Below are 7,881 nucleotides of genomic sequence, written 5' to 3' on the forward strand. Positions count from 1 at the left end.
TTTCTGAGAGATTTTCTCTCAGTTAGACTGACAGCCACAGCTGATGTATGGAACGGATAGGGATGCATGAATGACCTGATGGCATGGAAATAAGTCGACCTCGTAGCCGGCTCCGGTAAAACCTAGATAGTATCATAAATCTAGAACACTCTTGAACACTCTCCACCACTAGTAAGTACTTTTGATGTAATGACAAAATTTACACTATCTGAGATAATGCTCTGCTTGGTATCTTTGGATAAAGGGCACTAGCACTTTTTATATATACAAATCCATCTTAAAGAAACGAGATCATTGCTTCCCACACAGATCAGATCAGAAATCCATTCAATGGAAAAACAATGGCTGTTTTGGCTTTCTGCTCTACTAAGCAGTGTGACGGCCTATTTCTTGTTAGATTTCATGCGGAAGAGAATGAAGAAGAGCAGAGCAAATCTGCCCCCTGGACCTCCTGGATGGCCCATCGTGGGAAACCTTCTGCAGCTGGGGGAAAAACCCCACGAATCAATGTGGGCTCTTTCTCAGAAATACGGCCCTCTCATGACTCTCTCCCTCGGCATGAAAACTGCTGTTGTGGTTTCCTCCTCTGAAATGGCAAAGGAGGTCTTCAAAACCCACGACCAGAATTTTGCAGGGCGGACGCTGATGGAAGCAGCAACGGCTCTTTCCCACCACGAATCATCCATCGTGTTTGCTCAGTATGGAGATTACTGGCGAAAAATGAGGCGAATTGCTACCACACAACTCTTCACTCCCACCAGACTCCAAGCCCTGCAATACCTGAGAAGAGATCAGATCTCCGAGACGTTGAGAATGGTGTTTGAGAAGAGGGGAAAGAGTTTGAAGATTGAACAGCTTGTGTATCACGAGGGTCTGAATCTCATGAGCAACGTCATCTTCAGCAAGAACTCGGTCGATCCCAACAGTTCGGAGTCTGTGGAATTGGGGAACACTTTTAGGGATGCCATGAATTTGGGCGGAAAACCAAACTTGGCAGATTTTTATCCGTTTCTGAGATCCCTGGATCTTCAGGGGCTGCACCGTGATTTAGCCGTGATTCATAAGCGGCTACATGACTACTTGGACGGATTCATACGAGATCGGCTGGCAGAGAGGAGGAACGGCGTTGATCTTCACAAAGAAAAGGACTTTCTGGATATTCTGCTCGACTGTGCTCCCCATGAATTGACACTGAAGAATATCAGGCTCTAATTTTGGTTAGTGACATTAAAAATTTCATTTTGAATGACTTTCATTTAGATTATGTAAGTTTCTATAGCTTTTCATTACATGAAGTTTCTGTAAGTTTTTATAGCATGAAGTTTCTGATCCAGTCGCCACTATTCTCAATCTTGATTATTTAACATTTTAAGTTTAGAAATCGAGTCTTAGTATGTTATGTTTAAGCTTAAACATCATATATTGAAGGAAAAATTATGTTAAAAAAAGTAAGTTAACTTTTATTAGTTGATACGTTTAGTCTAGAAATGAGTTATTAGTGTGTGATGTTTACAATCGAAGATAACTAAGATTTTTATGTAGTTAAATAATATGAGTCTTCTATTTTTCAAAATGAAGAAAAATGACATTTTGTTTAACAATATGAATTGATCACTATTCAATATCTATTTCAACTTAAATGTTTTCATTTTCAAAACATGGATTTATGATATTGATGACCCTCTTTTTCTCTATGATTTTGTAGGAACTATTGACTGCTGGCAGTGACACTACTACAACAACAATAGAATGGGCTATGGTAGAACTTATTGCCAATCCACATCTAATGAAACAAGTACAAAAAGAATTAGAAGAGATAATTGGTCTTGATCGAAAGGTGGAAGAATCTTATATAGATCATCTACCTTATCTCCATGCTGTAGTGAAAGAAGTTTTTTGATTGCACCCACCACTTCCTCTGGCAGTGCCTCATAGAGCATATAACTCATGTGAGGTGGCAGGGTATATGATACCCAAGCACACCATGGTGATTGTGAATGTGTGGGCAATTGGAAGAGATCCTAAAATTTGGAAGGAACCTTTGAAATTTATGCCAGAGAGGTTTCTTAATAGTGAGAATAGTAAGATGACATATAAGGGACAAGATTTTGAGCTAATACCATTTGGTGCTGGAAGAAGAATATGCTTAGGACTTCCTTTGGCTCATCAAATGATTCATTTTGCCATAGCTTCCTTAATCCATTCATTTAATTGGACCCTTCCAAAAGGAATGGATTATGAGAAAATAGACATGAGTGACACCTTAGGAATAGTATTAAAGAAGGCTATAGAATTGCATGCAATTCCGACACCAAGATTACCACATCATCTGTATTAAAAATATATGTTAGAGGTTCTAAAGATATTACTTGCTAACTTTTTTTAACCAAGTTTGTTGTAATTTTACGACTTTAGAGGTACAATGAATCATGAAATACAAATATTATGAAAATGTGTAATGCATGTCTATACATCGTGCATTTGAGTTTCTTTCCTATTGATGCCATACGTATTCATGATTTTTTTTAATGTTCTCAATAGAATTTATCATTGGTATTTTACATGGACACTATGATGTTTGATTGTAGATTATGAGATGTACATATTATCATAATCACCATTTGATTGTAAGAAAACTTAGCAACTTCTTAGCAAGTGGCTAACAAATTTTGTGTAAGTTTATAAATTTCTAGTGTTAGGATGAATCGTGAAATAAAAATATTATGAAAAATGTGAAATGCATGTATATACATTGTGTGGGTGAATTTCTTATGGTATGGATGTCATACTTATTCATTATGCTTCATATTGTCATACTATGTATCCTTTTCTATATTCCTCCATCTTTAACTATATATATCTCTATCCCTTAACTTTATCAATCAAGAACGCAAGAGTGTGATCAGAAATGTTGATGCAAAGAAGACCACGAGCATCTTTAAGATGACAAGTTTTGTGTGGGAGTTTTTCTCTCAAAAATTTCTTTTTTTTTCTTGGATAATTATCATCCCTTTGCCTTGAGTTTTAGTTTCTCGACTATGGAAACAACTTTGAGTTTTTTTCCTTCTTACTTTAATGAGTTTTCTTGATTTGTTTCCATTCTTATCCCTACTTATTCTTGGAAAAACTATTTTTTTATAATCTTCTACCATTTCTTTTTCTCTAGTAGCACTCTTGTTTGTTCTTTTTAGTGGCAGTAGAAAGATGGTGGCATGATGAAGAAGAAAGGTTTGAGGTTGTTGGACCATGTTACATCAACCGGGAAAGTGGTGAGCAAAGAACTCAAGAATTGAATTAGTAGGATGTGTTGTCACTGATTGGCAACAAGTTAACAAGAAGTTACAAAGCCTTGCAACCACCAGTAGGCTGGCATATAGGTCATGACAGAAGAATGAAGGAAGGCGTGAAAGAAGAATGGCTAAAATTCAATCACAATTGATATGATGATACAAGAGGAGGTATGAATACAACAAGACAAGCATCAGAGAAAAGTGGTGGAATGTGCCTGAAGCATGTAAAGTCCTAGGTCTAGTTGTAGACTTCCAGACAGACAAGTTGGCCTATAAGCATAGGCATCTATGGATAGGTAGTCATGGGTGTCTTGTGACTATGCTCACTGTGCATTTAATAATTTAAATAATAGATTGAGTAGGATAACTCTGGGATTTCCATCTGTAATCAGAGAACGTAATTTAATGATCACTTGTTACTTATTGAGAGACGTTGGCCAAAAAAGAGAAGAGTTTGATACTAAGATGAAGTGCCAAGGATGTTGTTGTTGTAACTATGTGAACCAGAAATCTTAACTAAACAAGGTTAGTTGTGAACATAGTGCAACAATAGACACGTGTAAAGTGCATGAGAGGAAGAAAGGTAGAGAGCAGAGGAATCTCACCCAAGACAAAATAATAGTGGAAGATTGGAGCATCCTCGAGAAAATGCAGCAAAGGATCTACTAGAAAAGGTGTACTAGATATTTAGATCTAGAACTTTAGTTTTCTTTCTAACCATAGCATCCATTGTAAGCCTTTAAAAGGGCATACTTGTAATAAGTCTTTGAAATCCTCTAACAAGGTATTTCTCAAAAAGAGATCTAAATCCTCTAACAAGGTAGCCTTAACCGGTTGTTTTAATCCTAACAGGTTACTAGAATTCTTAATAGAATGTGTTCTTAGAAGGAACATATGTAATCCTTTAATAGGGCACCTTTTTTCTTGAAAGGAAAGGCTAGTGGGTATATTGCACCAACTATAGTTTTCACCCTCACACTGAGGGATTCCATGTAAAAATGTCTATGTCATTGTTGTATGCTTCTATATGGGATAGTGTAAGGTTTTATTTCATAGCATATATCATGTCCTTAATAGTTAAATGGGCATAACGAATTGTGCTATAAAGCTTGGTGCATTAACTAATAGATTTAGTAAAAGTGTGTGTACTGATTCAACCCCCTCTTAGTACCGATCAGGACCAACAAAGGCATGTTATGCGACTTAGTTTGTCAGAACATTATGACTAAGCTAATATTTTATCAAGCTTTCTCATATTTTAATTTTGAAGTTTTTTTTGTGTGGTTCAATTAGTCTAAACAATTTTTTGATATGATTTAGGCACAAAGACTTGTATTGTTTAGGAATAGGTATCAATGAAGGTTTTATCTTAAGAATATATATGGTGGTTATTTTTAACTAATATTGGAAGAAGAAGCATGAGGCAATTGAAAAGAAAGAGGCAAAAAATGAAATAGAGATCTAAATAAACCATATTGTAGTGGGGTATTTGGAAGATCACAGTGTGCCAAAAAGTGGCGATGTGAAAAAAATAGAGTTTGAAAACATCTAAAAGCATTTCAAAATCTGATCTAACTTTTTTTCACCTATCTAGGTACCAAACCTAGAAAGTAAGGCCCAACCCTTATCGGATACCCAATATCGCCACTGTTATTAAAAAAAGAAAAAAAGCAAACCCGCGGGTTGTTTCAAAAAAGACAACCCGCGGGTTGGTTGTTCCACATGGGGTTGATGTGGCAAATATTAGATATCTGATATTGTATCGGATATTCGATATAATATTAGATATCTGATATTGTATCGGATATTCGATATAATATCAGATACCCAATATCTGTCAGTATTTATAAATAAAAAAGACAACCCGCAGGTTGTTATCATAGTGAGATTTTCGTGTTCAAGGTTTCGGGTATCGAGTTTGATATCGTGTATTCGATATAAGATAAATTTTTATTTTTATTTTTATCAATTTCAATATAAATTTAATAAATTTTATCATGAATTTATTATTTTTAGTTGAATTTAGGTTTTTTTTGATAGAAATTGTTAAAATTAAGGTTTTTTTAAATATAAATTATGTTTTACAAATTAATAGGAATGGCTGATCAAAATGATGACACTGAGGCAAGGAATACTATTCCTTGTAACCCCCCACCAAACTATCCAATGCCCCTCCAAAATTGTCCACCAAATGATCCTTTACCCCCCTCCCCAAAACCCTCCTCGAATCAAGGATTTGATAAATGAAAATCTCACTAAATTGAGGGGTTTGCGAAGAACATATAATAATGTACTCACATTGGCTCCTGTGTTATCCACGTTAAACACCATAGTGGATAGATAACATCGAAACCCTTACCAATGAAAAAAATGTTGCTCTTCGTTGGCGTGATGAAATGCACGAGATGTTTGATGATGGCTTGGACTATGATGAGGTTGCGGCCCTCAATATAACCAAAGATGATTTGTCTTCCCTTTTTGTGAACCCAAAAACTGGTTTACCAGTCAACCAAAAAAAAAACCAAACTATCGATTAAATGGTGCACAAATGACACCGTACATGAAAACTTTTGGGATCATTGGTGGATGGTTTTTGATATCCCTCCACATAGCAATTTAGAGGTGTCATTTTATTTCCTCGGAAAATTGTATGCAAAATTTGTGATGGGCCTCAAGGTGAACTATTGGAGCATGATGCCCAACATGGGTGTAGGGTTAGGAGCTCCTTAGACTAGACCCTCTTCCTCGCGGAAGAAAGTTGGCACTTTTGTCCCCCCTACTGATGTTTCCCCCCTATATTATAGCAAAGGTTAGCTCACAAACCATTAGAGCCATTCATAGACTAAGTAGCCTATTGATATCTTAGGCTAGGTCAGTCCTACCTCCCCATGTTGATGATGCTAGCGCCAGTTCATCATTGGCTAGCTCATCACACATTTGTGTGCCTTACACTTGCATTACGTGTAAGAATATTTTCCTGGATCCCATAGGTGATCTTCTTGAGTATCATTTTGTATTAGACAAGGATACACTAGATGCACATGTAGAGGCTACATACCCTAATGTGAGAGAGGATGGGAATGCAGGGCCATGGACTCCTTCTGTGTCGGTACATGTATACATTTTTTTGTTATGATATATGCGATTTAAAGTTAATTTTTATAATAGATTAATTTTAATTTTTAAGCTAATTTTAATTTTTAAGCTAATTTTAATTTTTAAGCCATACTGACTTATACATGTATGTGATCTTCATTCATGTTTAGTTGATGACCAAGGAGGAGTTGAGACAGGTTGATGATAGCACGCTCTCGGCCATTTCATTTGGCCTTGAGACATCTATAGTACATTATGTTGTGTTCTCATTGTTTTTTCTATTTGATATTGTAGCATATATGGTTTCTAATCTTTCTTTTATCTTGCAGGTACCACCTATCCCTGGTTGACAAAGTGCGGGGGATGAGCCAGCACCCATTGACAAAGGAAAGGTAATTAAGTGTTTTCTATTTGATTAAATATCGATTCATTCTTGTAAAATGTTTATGGTAATGAAATTTAATTACATTCTTTATTGTATATAGGGCATGGCTACTGGCGATGAGCCCATTCAGATTCCACGTCGTAGACGCTCAGGCATTTTCATTCGCACCGAGAGCCCCATTGTATGTATAAGTATCATTTATTTTTCATTTTCCTTATCTTCATAAATAAATTCAAAACTGAATTCCATGATATTAACAACTACTATTTTTTATCTCATAGGAAACTCCCAGTGCACACCAGGTTCGACAGGAGAGTTTTGTAGATTTGATGATGCAACCACTATATCCTGAGGAGCAGCCTACACTAGTAAGTTGTAGTTTGAATTCATGATTAAATATGTTATACATTTAGCATGCTATGAATTATAATTTTATAGTTTAAGTTCTAGATTCATCTGACGAACATATTTGAACATACAGAGGCCACAATCAGTGAGGTACAAGCATTGCCTAAGGCATACGAGAGGATTCCTAACAAGCGTAGGAGGTCGACGAGAGAGGTATTTATTATGAAATTTTAATAGTATAAATATTCATTAAAAAAAAATCATTATGCATTTGAGTAATTCAATGTTAGATACAAAGAATCATATAAATTTACTAGTCTAACTTTGGGTTTTCCTTTTTTGTTTATGTAGGAGGCATCTAATCCACCTAGTGTAGCGAAGAGGTTGCATTTTGATCATCCACTAGCACCCTAGGATAGTATAGTTGTCATAGGATGCGTCATGAGACATTTTGAGATGGCATATGCCACATTGTTTATAGAAACATTGATATTATACACATTCCGATGGCATGATCAGCCACATTTTGTATATGGGATCTATGTATTTTGATATATATATTTTTTGTACTTTGTTTATGGATACATGATCTTTGATATATATTTTTGTCATTTATGTGCACAATGATATACATTTTAATTTAGTATCTAGTATTGTTCAATTTATCATGGATCATGTGTATGTTAATGTTTATGGAACATCATTAATTTTGATCATGTTTGTTATATTCGATTCAAATGTAATAATTTGTAAATAACATTT

At 35.5% G+C, this 7,881-nt stretch overlaps 1 long non-coding RNA gene and 1 pseudogene across 2 annotated transcripts; both read left to right on the forward strand.

Annotated features, from left to right (window-relative positions):
- Positions 1 to 263: 263 nt before the first annotated feature.
- Positions 264 to 2,452, forward strand: LOC149553743 (geraniol 8-hydroxylase-like; annotated as a pseudogene). The gene is made up of 2 exons (XR_016353149.1): positions 264 to 1,221; positions 1,706 to 2,452. The product of XR_016353149.1 is annotated as a geraniol 8-hydroxylase-like (transcript).
- Positions 2,453 to 6,545: 4,093 nt separating this feature from the next.
- Positions 6,546 to 7,137, forward strand: LOC149553744 (uncharacterized). The gene is made up of 3 exons (XR_016353423.1): positions 6,546 to 6,778; positions 6,872 to 6,952; positions 7,053 to 7,137. It is a non-coding gene; the product is annotated as an uncharacterized LOC149553744 (long non-coding RNA).
- Positions 7,138 to 7,881: the final 744 nt, after the last annotated feature.

Source organism: Cupressus sempervirens, chromosome 6 (genome assembly GCF_028749045.1).
Source record: "Cupressus sempervirens isolate cs-2001-9-10 chromosome 6, ASM2874904v1, whole genome shotgun sequence".
Taxonomy (NCBI): Eukaryota; Viridiplantae; Streptophyta; class Pinopsida; order Cupressales; family Cupressaceae; genus Cupressus; species Cupressus sempervirens.